The following is a 12248-nucleotide window of genomic DNA, read 5'->3' on the forward strand; positions in this document are numbered from 1 at the left end:
CTCCTTTTCTTTCTTTACTAACATGGAACTTCCACTTATCTAGTATCTGAAGAACCAGAAAACTGAAATAATTTTTAACCCCCCCCCAAATATTGGTATTTTCTTTCATGAAGAGACAGATGCAATAATGAAAGCAAATGCTTGCAGCAATCATAGCCGCCATTTTTAGAGATTTACAAAGGATATTACAAATGAGGAAACTGAGGCTTAAGATCACACAGCTAGTACATAATTGGATCTAGGACCCATCAACAAGAATTTATTCAGTGCCTACTACATGGGAAGTATAGTGCTAAGTGCTGGGTATACAAACACAAAAATGAAACAGTTCTGCCCTGTTGGAGTTTCTATTTATCAAGAAAAATAACATGTGCACATATAAGCATATACAAGGTAATATGCAAAGTATATGCAAGGTAATTTTGGTGCGGAATCACTAGCAGCTGGGGAAACCATAAAACGTTCTTATGTTGAAAGAGGCATTTGAGCTAAGTCTGAAGGAAGTTAGGATTTCAAAAAGGCAGAGAGTAGAAAGGAGTGGGTTCTAGGTTTGGTGGGCAGCCCATACAAGGGCAAGGAGATGGGAGAAGGAATGTGTGGATGAGAATCCCTGGTCTTCCCTGGTTCTAAGAGCAGCAATTTTTCCACTAAATGTCACTGACTTGGTGGTTGAATTCAGAAAAGATATCATATGATTCGTATCAGTGGTTCCAGTTTGGTTCAGGGACCCCAGAATCCTTGTGACCCTTTCAGGGAGTCTGCAAGGTCAAAACTATTTTCATAATAATATTAAGATGTTTTAATGTCTAATATGCAAAACATTGAGAGATATAACCCTTATAAATGAAAGCTTTTCATCATTCAGAATAAGTTTTAAGAGTGAAAAGGAGTCCTGAAAATAAAAACATATGATCCAAACCTAATCACAGAATCACAGAATTTCAGAGTTGGAAAGGACCCCAAAATCCATCTTATTCAACTCCTACCTGAATAAGAATTGACTCTATAGCAGAGCTGTCAAAAACAAGCAGGCTGGCCCCATTAGGGCCAGTAACATTCCCAAATGTGCTGAACTAGATTAAAATGTAATTGGGAAATATTTAACAAAATAAATAAAAATATAATAGAGCATAGAAAATGTTAATATCTAGTTTTTTAAAGTCAATATGCAATCCAAAGGAATCCTTATATATAGTTTCATGGTCCCCATTTCTATTTGAGTTTGACCCCAGTGCTCTATAACACACTTGAAAAATGGTCCTCTGGCTTTTACTCCAAGACCATCAGAATAAATTCTTCCTTCCTTCCCAGTGCTGTGGCCTACCTCCGTTCCTGGAACTCTCATGTTGTTGTACTGTCATAGGACAACTGCATCCCCTGAACCATTTCCAGAATCTATCAGGCTCCAGATGATCTGGTACCATAGTAGTTCCAGACTGAGCCCCATAGCTGCTCTCTCCTTGTCCTTCTTTGTATAATTTAAAACAGATCCCATCTCTATAATTCTTGCAGACACACTGCATTGAAGCACCAGCTAGCACTGCTATTCCCAGAATCCATAAGGCTCTAGAAAATCTGTGTCTATGAAAGTTCCAAACTGAGCCCAACTGCTACTTCCTCTTCCTTTTCCCTTTTTGATATAATAAGTCTTCTGTTTATATAGAGGGAGGGAAGGTATCTACCTCTCTCTATGTAAACAGGATATACAGAGTATCTCAAAAGTCTTAGTTCAGTTTTAAGCTTTAATTGACTTTTGGGACACCCTGTATAATGTGGCTCTTTAAAAAGTTAAATTCTAAGAATAAAAAGATGTTCTCCCTGAACAAGTTATAGACATCCAATCTCATGCATCTGGTATCCACAGTGTTTCCTATGCACCTTATATATTCTATATAAATTCTACGGGACTGTACAATGAGAATTCTTCTTCAGAATAGCCCTGAGCTACGATAAAATCCTGAAGCATGTTTTGAATCATTAAAGAAAAGATAAAAATCTGTTCAGCCTAGGTCTAAAGTTAAGGATATCTGGTTGTATTTAAATTCTTGGAAAATGGGTAATGTGTGTTACATAGTAAGTTTCATTTAACTTGAATATTAAGTTAACTAAAATACTCCATCTACTAACCATCCTGAATCCTGGAATGTACCATATATACTTTGTGCATCTATACATTGTGCATTTTGTTTACCATATGATTTATCAAAGATTGCATTTTATATTTCTGGTAGATAATAAATAATGTCACACATGTTCTAAGGAGAAGGAAATTGAGAATTACAAACCCGATTTAATTTATCACATGGAGAAACCTATTTTTTACCTGAGGGATGTATCCAGAGCAAGGAATGAACAGTTATTACTTTCTAAGAAGTGCAAAGAAGATATCCTCCACTTGGGAACTCCAAAACCTTTTTCTAATGGGATGCATTTTGACATAAGATATTTGTGATGGCCTTGCTGCTCTGAATTCATCAACTATAAGTATACTATTCAAACTGCAGACCAATGACAATTAGTCAGTCTCTGAAAATGGTAGATAATTTTCATGTAATTGGCATACTTAAGTGGCAAGAGTTATTACAGGTCTCAAGTTCCTGAAACTGTCAGTTGTCTTGTAACTTCAGAATTTGCCAACCACATCTAATGCTAGAAAAGTTGACTGGAGGAATATTTTTAATTAAATTCATGTGAACATGTGCACATATATTCTCTATATATTATGCCCTCATCCTCTTCTCTCTGGGTACACATATCCACATATATGTATGTTACATATTTTTTGGTGAGGAAATACTACTCTAAGAGTGCCAGTCTCTCTTGAACATAATGCCATTTACTTACATTAGCTGAACCATTTCATGGCATTTAAAAGTGAAATATTTGCGTAGAAATGAAGAAGACAGGCAATAAAATGTAGCTGTAAACAAGCCTTCAAGGTCTTATTTTTCATGGATAAATACACAATAAGTTCAAAGTAGGACTGGATTCCTAAAGCAATACTCCACTAATCTGTATTCGGGTCTCTAGCGTATTATCTGTAATTTACAACCAATTTAAATGGCATTAACAGCCTCCCCCTTATGGGAATTTAAATTTGCATCCTACCATTGAATTAAACACTGATTGCATATTTTCTATAGGGGACATAATGCTCTTTGATGCTTGTTTTGAATAATAAAGCATCTATTCAAGCACATGGTGCAATGTGCTTCTTTGTCCTCCTTGTAATTGAAGGAAAATGTGAGTTTCCCCTTAGCCAAAGGTTTGTTGATTGCTGTCTATTTCCATCTATTCAAAATTAACAAAACAGTAATCTCTGCCTACACTGGAAACTCATTTATTCACAAGGCTCTTGTCAGATAGTACTGGGAATGAATGATCAAGGGTCAAGCTTTTGCCTGATTTGATTTTTTTTTTCAAGATTGAACAGAACAACTGAAAACAACCTCTGAGAGAATGATATCATGAAGATGCAGCCATTCTGGTCAGACCAAACCAAGAGAACCAGAAGAGCAGAATAGAAGTCATGTGGAAAAGAGAACTTTTCAGAGCAGCAAAGTTAAGTAACATTGTTCTCCTCTGGGGAAGGAATAACAAAGGATCACAAATTATAGAACATTAGAACTGAGAAGGATCTTAGGGCTCATCTAGTCCAACCCAGTAGGAGAGCTAGGACTATCGATCAAACACTAAACATTTTTTAAAAGCACCTACTGTGTGCCAGGCACTGTACTAAGTGCTGGGGATACAAAAAGAAGCAAAAGACAGTCACTGCCTTCAAGGAGCTTACATTCTAATGTCGGAGACAACATGCTGACAAATTTATACAAAGAAAGCTATATGTAGGATAAATAGGAAAGAACAAGGGAAGGCACTGGGATTAAGGAGTTGGGGAAGGCTTCTTATGGAAGGTGGGATTTTAGTTGGGACTTAAATAAGGGTTCCTAATATCCATTCTGGTGTTTCCCCCACTGTCTTGTGTTGCCTCCAAACTAGACAAGTAACACTGAGCCTTCTGTTTAGTGAACAATAAATTACTCCTTTGAATGAATGAATTCTACTAATTCCAAGTTAGAGGAAGTTGGACAGGAGCCGGACAGAAATCTGCTCTGTTCATAGAAATCCTTTGTTCACAGAGAGGGCCAGAATCAAGGCTGGAATGTTTAAAAGCACTTTGTAGAATTTTGATGAGGGAAGAAGGAATAGTAAAGGTAATTTGGACTAAACCCTAATCTCTCATTTGACAGCTGGGGAGACTGAGGCCCACAGAGGTCAAATAACCTGCACACTTACCCCAGAATTGGTGCCCAAATTTCTCCAGTCCTACTTCAGTGCTCTTCCTGATACATCACAGACTTCTGAAAGAACAAACACTGTTTTCAGGTACCCTTAAGCCCTTTGGAAGCACCTATTTGCATACAAATAATTATTATGCTAATTGGAAATCTTTCTTAGCTGTCTATTCAAGAAATGAACTAAGGACTTTACAATACTTCACTTGATGGCAGTAAAATTTCACTTATGTTAAACTAGTTTATAGTTCAGTTTTCTCTAATACCTACCTGCTTGCTTTTTCTCTAATTAGTCTGCATTAGTGAGGTTTTCCTGTTTTCCCAGTGTAGCAGGGATGGAATTGGAGCACACTTCATGAAGCATGTGTAGTCCTGAGCTTAGTTCCCTCAGCTACATATAGGGACACATATGTTTAACACTGAAGAACACTTGATCCCCATGCAGGCAGCATGTCAAAGAAAATTGGCCACTGAACTAGGAAGAGTGGCCCATTCATTAGATTTTGAAAGGAGTGACTTCACCTTCTGGTGCTTTCTCTTTTCGCATTTGGGGTACATGTGGGGACTTCTTGGAGGTTCTGTCTTGTACTTCTCTGGAGAGAGAGAGAGAGAGAGAGAGAGAGAGAGAGAGAGAGAGAGAGAAAGAGAGAGAGAGAGAGAGAGAGAGAGAGAGAGAGAGAGAGAGAGAGAGAGAGAGAGAGAGAGGGCCCTTTCCTTTCCCACCCTTCTAACCCCTCAAGATATGGCAGCTCCTTGTACACTGCAGTGGGTACATGTGCTGCTTAGCTTCAGAACTCTGGCTGTCACTTCTTTTCTTTCCATGACTGTTCAGGTGGCTTGAACACTATTCTTAAGATGGACATTTCTAGACTTAGAAGTACCTGGGTGAATTCAAGACCTTGGGAACTCTTGGGTCCCTTAGGGGGAGCAGTCTAGAATTAGGTCATGAACCTGGAGGGATCTGAGCAAATTGGATGGAGTCATAGTGAAAGTGAAATGGGAATTTAGCAGATTCATAAAATGTTTCATGTTTTGATTTCCAAGGAGAGCATAATAGGTGACATGAGTTACCATTTAATGTTTAAAGTTTTTGTTAATGACTGATTATGAGTCATTGTGTTTTAAGCCCTTTTTTTGGTGTTTTTTTTTTGTGCTAAGGAAATAAATAGCCTATGTCTCATCTACGTTGCTTGAGTACCTTTGAGTACCTTTCTCTTCTCTTCTGTGGAGACACTAGACATGAGCCAGACCTGTTTTCTTTCAGTGATTTGGTTCTGCTGGGAATGTAAAGATCCAGAGACAATGAGAGAAAAAGAACTTGACTCTTCTTTTTACAATCTAGGTTCCCCTAGGACTGAACCTGGTTGTTCATGAACCTAGAACTGAGAGGCCCCTTAATAGGAGAGACCAGCCCTGAAGCCCCTGGAGTCAGCACTCTGTCATACCTGAAAGAAGGAAAACAAAATTTTTAAGGGAACTTTACCTCTCAACAATCTTATCAGTAGCCTTGCTACCTAACCAGAAGCCATGCTCTAGAATTTTTAACACTTTCATCTCTTAAATTTTATCCTTTACTGTCTTGATTGTTTCCTGACTCAATTGACCCACTATTTCAGGGAGACTCCAGTTATGCTTTGTTTTACTCTCTAATTGCCATCCCCACCAATGGCTTTGCTGATGCATGTGTGTCTATCTCCTTTCTTCCACTATTTAGTTCTGGAACCGTAATTAAATAAACTCTGCCATTATTCCTAGAAGAGATATCTCAATCTATTTCCCTATATCCCCACTCACTATCCCTGTAATATTTGGGACTGAAGTTCTCCTTAGCTACTACACTGATGTGTGTGTTTTCTTCCCCTATTTGACTGTAGGCTCTTTGACAGAAATAACTTTCTCTGCTTCCTATTTTGTAACCCTGGAAATTGAAGGATGTAGTCAGCCTCATTCTCTCTTCCAGAGTCATTGAAGTCTGGAGACAAGAAAAAAGTCAGAACGACCAATGATGGCCCAGTGAATGACCTTGTCATCCTTAATGTGGAGTTTTAAATTTTTCTCCCTCTCCCTCCCCAAGACTGCCACTCAGTCTGATATAGGCTATACATACACATTCCTATTAAACATATTTTCACATTAGTGGTGTTGTAAGGAAGAATTAGAAACAATAGGAGGAACCATCAGAAAGAGGAAACAAAACAAAACAGAAGTAAAAAAAATAGCAAATAGTATGCTTTGATCTGCATTCAAGCTCCATAGCTCTTTCTTTGGATGTGGATAGGATTTTCCATCATGAGACCTTTGGAGATGTCTTAGATCCTTGCATCGCTGAGAAGGGCTAAGTCTATCAACATTAGTCATTTCACAATGTGGCTGTTACTGTGTACAACGTTCCCCTGTTCTGCTCATTTCACTCAGCATCAGTCCATACAAGGCTTTTCAGGTTTTTCTGAAGTCAGCCTGTTCATCATTTCTTATAGCACAGTAATATTCCATTACATTCATATACCACAATGTGTTCAGCCATTCCCCAATTGATGGGCATCCCCTCAATTTACACTTCTTTGCCATGGCACAAAGAGCTGCTATAAATATTTTTGTACATGTGGGTCCTTTTCCCATTTTTATGATCTCTTTGGGATACAGCCCTAGAAGTGCTATTGCACTTCAAAGGGTATGCATATTTTTATAGCCCTTTGGGCATAGTTTCAAATTGCTCTCCAAAATGGTTGGATCATTTCACAATTCCACCAACAATGCACCAGTGTTCCAATTTTCCCACATGTTCTCCAACATTTGTCGTTTTTCTGTTTTGCCATATTGGCCAATCTGATAGGTGTGATGTGGTACCTCCTAGTTGTTTTGATCTGCATTTCTCTAATCAATAATGATTTAGAGCATTTTTTAGTATGAGTATAGATGGCTTTAATTTCTTCATCTGAGAATGCCTGTTCATGTCCTTTGATCATTTATCAATTGGGGAATGACTTATAAATTTGACTTAATTCTCTATACATTTTAGAAGTGAGGCCCTTATCAGAGACACTGGTTGTAAAAATTCTTTCCTAATTTTCTACTTTCCTTCTAATCTTGGTTGCATTGGCTTCATTTGTGTAAAAAATTTTCAATTTAATGTAATCAAAGTTAAACATTTTGCATTTTGTAGTCCTGTTTGGTCATGAATTCTTCTGTTCTCCATAAATCTGATAGGGAAACTGTTCCTTGTTCTCTCAGTTTGCTTATAGTATCAGCCTTTATATCTAAATCATGAACCCATTTTGACTTTATTTTGATATATGGTGAAGATTTTGATTTATGCCTAGTTTTTGCCGTATTGATTTCCAGTTTTCCCAGCAGATTTTGTCAAATTGTGAGTTCTTATCCCAGAAGCTGGGGTCTTTGGGTTTATCAAATAGCAGATTGCCATAGTCATTGACTACTGTGTCTTGCATACCTAACCTTTTCCACTGATTTGCCACTCTATTTCTTAGCCAGTACCAAGTAGTTTTGATGATTGCTGCTTTATAATACAATTTAAGATCTGGACTGGCTAGGCCACCTTCCCCTTCATTTCTTTTCATGAGTTCCCTTGATATTCTGGACTTTTTGTTATTCCAAATGAATCTTGTTTTTATTTTTTCTAGCTCTGTAAAATAATTTTTTGGTAGTTTGATTGGTATGGCACTGAATAAGTAAATTAGTTAGGTAGAATTGTCATTTTTATTATATTAGCTTGGCCTGCCCATGAGCAAGTGATGTTTTTCCAATGATTTAGAACTGACTTTATTTGTGTGGAAAGTATTTTGTAATTGTGTTCTTATAGTTCCTGGGTTTGTTTCGGAAGGTAGACTCCTAAATATTTTATAATGTCTACATTAATTTTAAATGGAATTTCTCTTTCTATCTCTTGCTGTTGGGCCTTATTGGTAATATATAGAAATGCCAATGATTTATGTGGGTTTGTTTCGTAGCCTGCAACTTTGCTAAAGTTGTTAATTATTTCAAGTAATTTTTATACCATCATATCATCTGCAAAGAGTGATAGCTTTGTTTCCTTCTTTTGAATATTATATTCTTCTCTTATTGCTAAAGCTAATATTTCTAGGTCCATATTGAACAACAGTGGTGATGATGGACATCCTTGTTTCACCCCTGATCTTTTTTTTTTTTAGGCAATTGGGGTTAAGTGACTTGCCCAGGGTCACACAGCTAGTAAGTGTCAGGTGTTTGGTCTGAGGCTGGATTTGAACTCAGGTCCTCCTGACTTCAGGGCCGGTGCTCTATCCACTGCACCACCTAGCTGCCCCGTGCCCCCCCCCATCTTATTGGAAACACTTCTAACTTGTCTGTTTCATTCTGTTCCTTTCTTCCCATTAAACATATATACAAACATATTTTAAATATATTTTACTTCCTATTAAAAATACAAGTAAAGAGACAAATCTTAAGGCAGCCTATATCTAGAGGTCCTCTTTCTATTTTCTCTTCTTCTTCTTCTTCCTTTTCTTCTTCATCTATAGCATAGCAGAGTAAGTGCAGGAGGCCTTTGGTACTTAAGATAGAACTCCAGTTAGTCAGTTGTTCAATAAACTTTATGAAGAGCTCACTATGTGCCAGGCACTGTGCTAAGTGCTGGGGTTGCAAAGAAACAGAAAAGACAGTCCCTGCTTTCCAGTGTGAAACGCACAGTTTAATGTGACTCTAATCTAATTCCAGAATGTATTGTGGATTGATAGGGGATAAAACGATATTCCAGTCCTCATTCTAGTACCCAACTTTCTTTGTGATTTTGGACAAGTCACTTAAACCACTCAATGTTCTTTTTGGAAAAAATAAGAGGACAAAATGAGAGAATAGAAGTGAAAGAACTTTTAAAATATTTAACTCTCTATATAATTCAATATGTTGTTAGAGAAAGGGTGGCTTAGTGGATGAAGCATTACACTCAGAGTGAAAAAGACTTAGGTTCAAATCTTTCCCTAGGGGAAATCCAAGCTTTTAGCTATCCAAGCTAATCCCCAGGTTAGTCACTTAATCTCTTCAAATTTCACTTTCCTCATCTGTAAAATGGGGATATTAATATCATCTATGTCACTGGCTTGTTGTATGAGATACTATGTATGTAGTAGTTTGCAAACCTGAAAATACTAGATGATTGCCAGCTTTTTCCATTCTTCAAGTCAGAGAATCAAACTTTTTCATGATTGACTGATATGGGAGGGGGCAGAGTGCGGAATCTGTAACTCTGAAAATGTTCTGTTGACTAAGTGAGAAAAAGAAGGGACTGAGGATTTCTCTAGAGTGGGGCTTCTTAAACTTTTTCCACTCAGACCCCTTGTTGGCGTTCTGTGGCCTGAGGGCATGCACAGTGCAATGTGCGCAAACTTTGTGTACAGAAGCAAGGCTGCAGTGAAGTTGTGAGATGCGACAGCGGCAAGTGCTGCCAGAAACACCTCAGATTCATTATGCGTTTGATTTTGCATTACTTTTTGATCATTTCGAGTTCAGAAACCTTTTACTGTTGCCAAATTTTTCTCGACCCCATCTGGGATTTAAGAAGTACTACAAGAATAGTTAGAATTCAGGGTTGTGCCGGTAAATTTTATTTAACAATCAGCTTTCTGAAAAAAAGTACACCAGGCACAAATTTGGTCTGCATTATTAGCATTTTCTCCATCCTTTCTTAAGTATAGATAATTAACAAAATAAAAAACCAAGCCCTGATTTGAAGTTTGCTGATGTCTGAGGTGTAAATACACTAAAAATTTTATAATCAGCTTTCAATGAGCCCAGCACACCTCTGGTTGAACTAATTTAATCTTAATTTATCCCAAAGTAACTAGGTATCCTTTGAATGAAAAATGGATAATCTTTAAATGAGAAGAATCTCTCTCTCTCTCTCTCTCTCTCTCTCTCTCTCTCTCTCTCTCTCTCTCACACACACGCACACACACACACCCCAATGTCTAGCATACCTATGCAGTTTCATTATTGAGTCAAAGTAACATAAGAAACCCAAAGGTATGAGGAGATTATGTATGACACCAGTTATCTTTCACAAGTCCTATGATGCTTGCTCACTGTTGGCTTTCTCACTTGTCTGATCTCTCTACCACTTTCTGCTAGCTCATACCCCTCCCTCTTCAATTCCATTAATATTGCACGTCATTCAATAAGTATTTGTTTAGTTCTTACAAACTGTAATGCACAGTGCTAGGCTCTTACTGGAATGAATGTTGCTATATTAACCTCTCATTTTCCTAGGACTCCATGGGGAAGTCTCCACTTTGCATCTGCTGCTCTGCCTGGTTTCAACGCCCTGGAACAAGATGCCCCTCCCAGCATAAACTCCTCACTTCTAATCTCAATATGTTGCTAACTCAAGCCTTGACTGACACCACTTCCCTCAGTCTCTTCTCTCCTCAGACTGGTGGGCTGTAGGGAAGAGCACCAAACTCCTCTCAATGCCTTTCTTTATAGAAGGCAGAAACCTGACTCTGAGCCTACTGTGCTTTGCATATGCTACTGTGACTGGTTTCAAGAAAAACAATGTAGCATCTTGTAGCTTGTTGAATATAAAGGACAATACATTATGCACATAAGAGGAATATGGCATGAGGTTTTCCTAATAACATATATGGTTGTCTTTTTTTTAACCAACGTAACCTAAAGTTTTCTATCCTTTGCCTTTTGTCAAATATCTCTTTTTGAAAACCAAAGCCCAAACTGATGAGTCTCTCATGATTTCAAGCTGTCTTCAGAAACACTCATTTAATAGAAACTTGGGGAAATCTTTTCCCTTTGCTTTTTCTTGCTGGCCAGGTTACAGGACAATATTATGACTCCTGGAGGGCTGACTGTTGATGAAAATCTGACAACTAAGTTCTAAGGAGAGCCAGGGGGGAATGGGGCCTACAACCTCCCTTCCCTGTCATATAATGAAGCCTTGGCCCCACATGAAGATTGTAAGCACACAGCAAGGTGATAGAAATGTCCGGATTCCCTTGCCAGGCAATTTTAAGTTTCCTGCCGTCAGTTCAGAATCCTCACTGTAAAACTGAATGGTGGCAATACACATCGTGCTATTCTGAGCTTAGTCAAAACCCAAGGGTTTATCTGGCTCCTCACAGTGGGCTGCTGGGTTTAATGGGACACTCTCCACCCCTGTAATGAGGAGCTGAGATGATTTCCCAATCGCTCATGCAGCGTGCCTCAGCCCATCACACTGGCCTCACAAAGACCTTTCGGTCAGGGCAGGAAAGAAATATGGCAGATTTGAGCGGGCTGGTCCCCCATCACTGTGAGACGGACCTGTCATTTTGTGTGAGCTTACTGTGGCTGAGATTTGATAAAAATAAATTTATCTGTGTCTGCATGTGTAGAGATTTATAGCTGTGTCATGGCAGCAAGTTTATTTATGGTTTATGTGAGGTTTATTTTTTTTTTCCCTTTCTACATCTCCAGTGCCAGGATTCTGAGGAGATGAGATGAAGTTATTAAATATCCAATATCCTCATCTGCAGGCCTCGATTCTCAATAGCAGCTGCTGCTTCCCCAATTTAGGGATCGTTCTCTATGCTGGTACATAGCTCTAGACCATGATCAATTCTGACCAAGATGAACAAATAGTAGTTCAGTATTTCTCAGAAAATTGATCTATATATATATATATATATATATATATATATATATGTATGTATGTATGTATGTATGTATGTATGTATATGTGTATATGTATATCTGTCTGTCTCTCTATTTTTTTTTTGCCTGAGGTACATTAAGATGTGCTGAAAGAATAGAAAAAACTGCCAAAGGTGGATTCAGTGTCTTTATGCAGACCACACTGGGTGCACATGGAACAGGGAGAATCAGTGATCTTCTAAGGCAATCCTTTGGGGCTTTTTATATCATTGAAAGGGGAAGCTAGGTGGCACAGTGGATAGGGTGGCAGGCCTA

The 12248-nt window shown here is 38.2% G+C and overlaps 1 long non-coding RNA gene across 1 annotated transcript in view; it reads left to right on the forward strand.

The window, feature by feature from the left end:
• The window catches only part of LOC144454329 (uncharacterized), an 82429-nt gene extending 71529 nt beyond the window's left edge, over positions 1 to 10900 (forward strand). The window contains exons 4-5 of the long non-coding RNA XR_013482718.1: positions 3425 to 4386; positions 10557 to 10900. This is a non-coding gene — a long non-coding RNA (uncharacterized LOC144454329). The remainder of the gene's footprint in view (positions 1 to 3424; positions 4387 to 10556) is intronic.
• The last annotated feature ends 1348 nt before the right edge of the window (positions 10901 to 12248 follow it).

Source organism: Phascolarctos cinereus, unplaced genomic scaffold (assembly GCF_003287225.1).
Source record: "Phascolarctos cinereus isolate Bilbo 61053 unplaced genomic scaffold, phaCin_HiC Scaffold_726;HRSCAF=1367, whole genome shotgun sequence".
NCBI lineage: Eukaryota > Metazoa > Chordata > Mammalia > Diprotodontia > Phascolarctidae > Phascolarctos > Phascolarctos cinereus.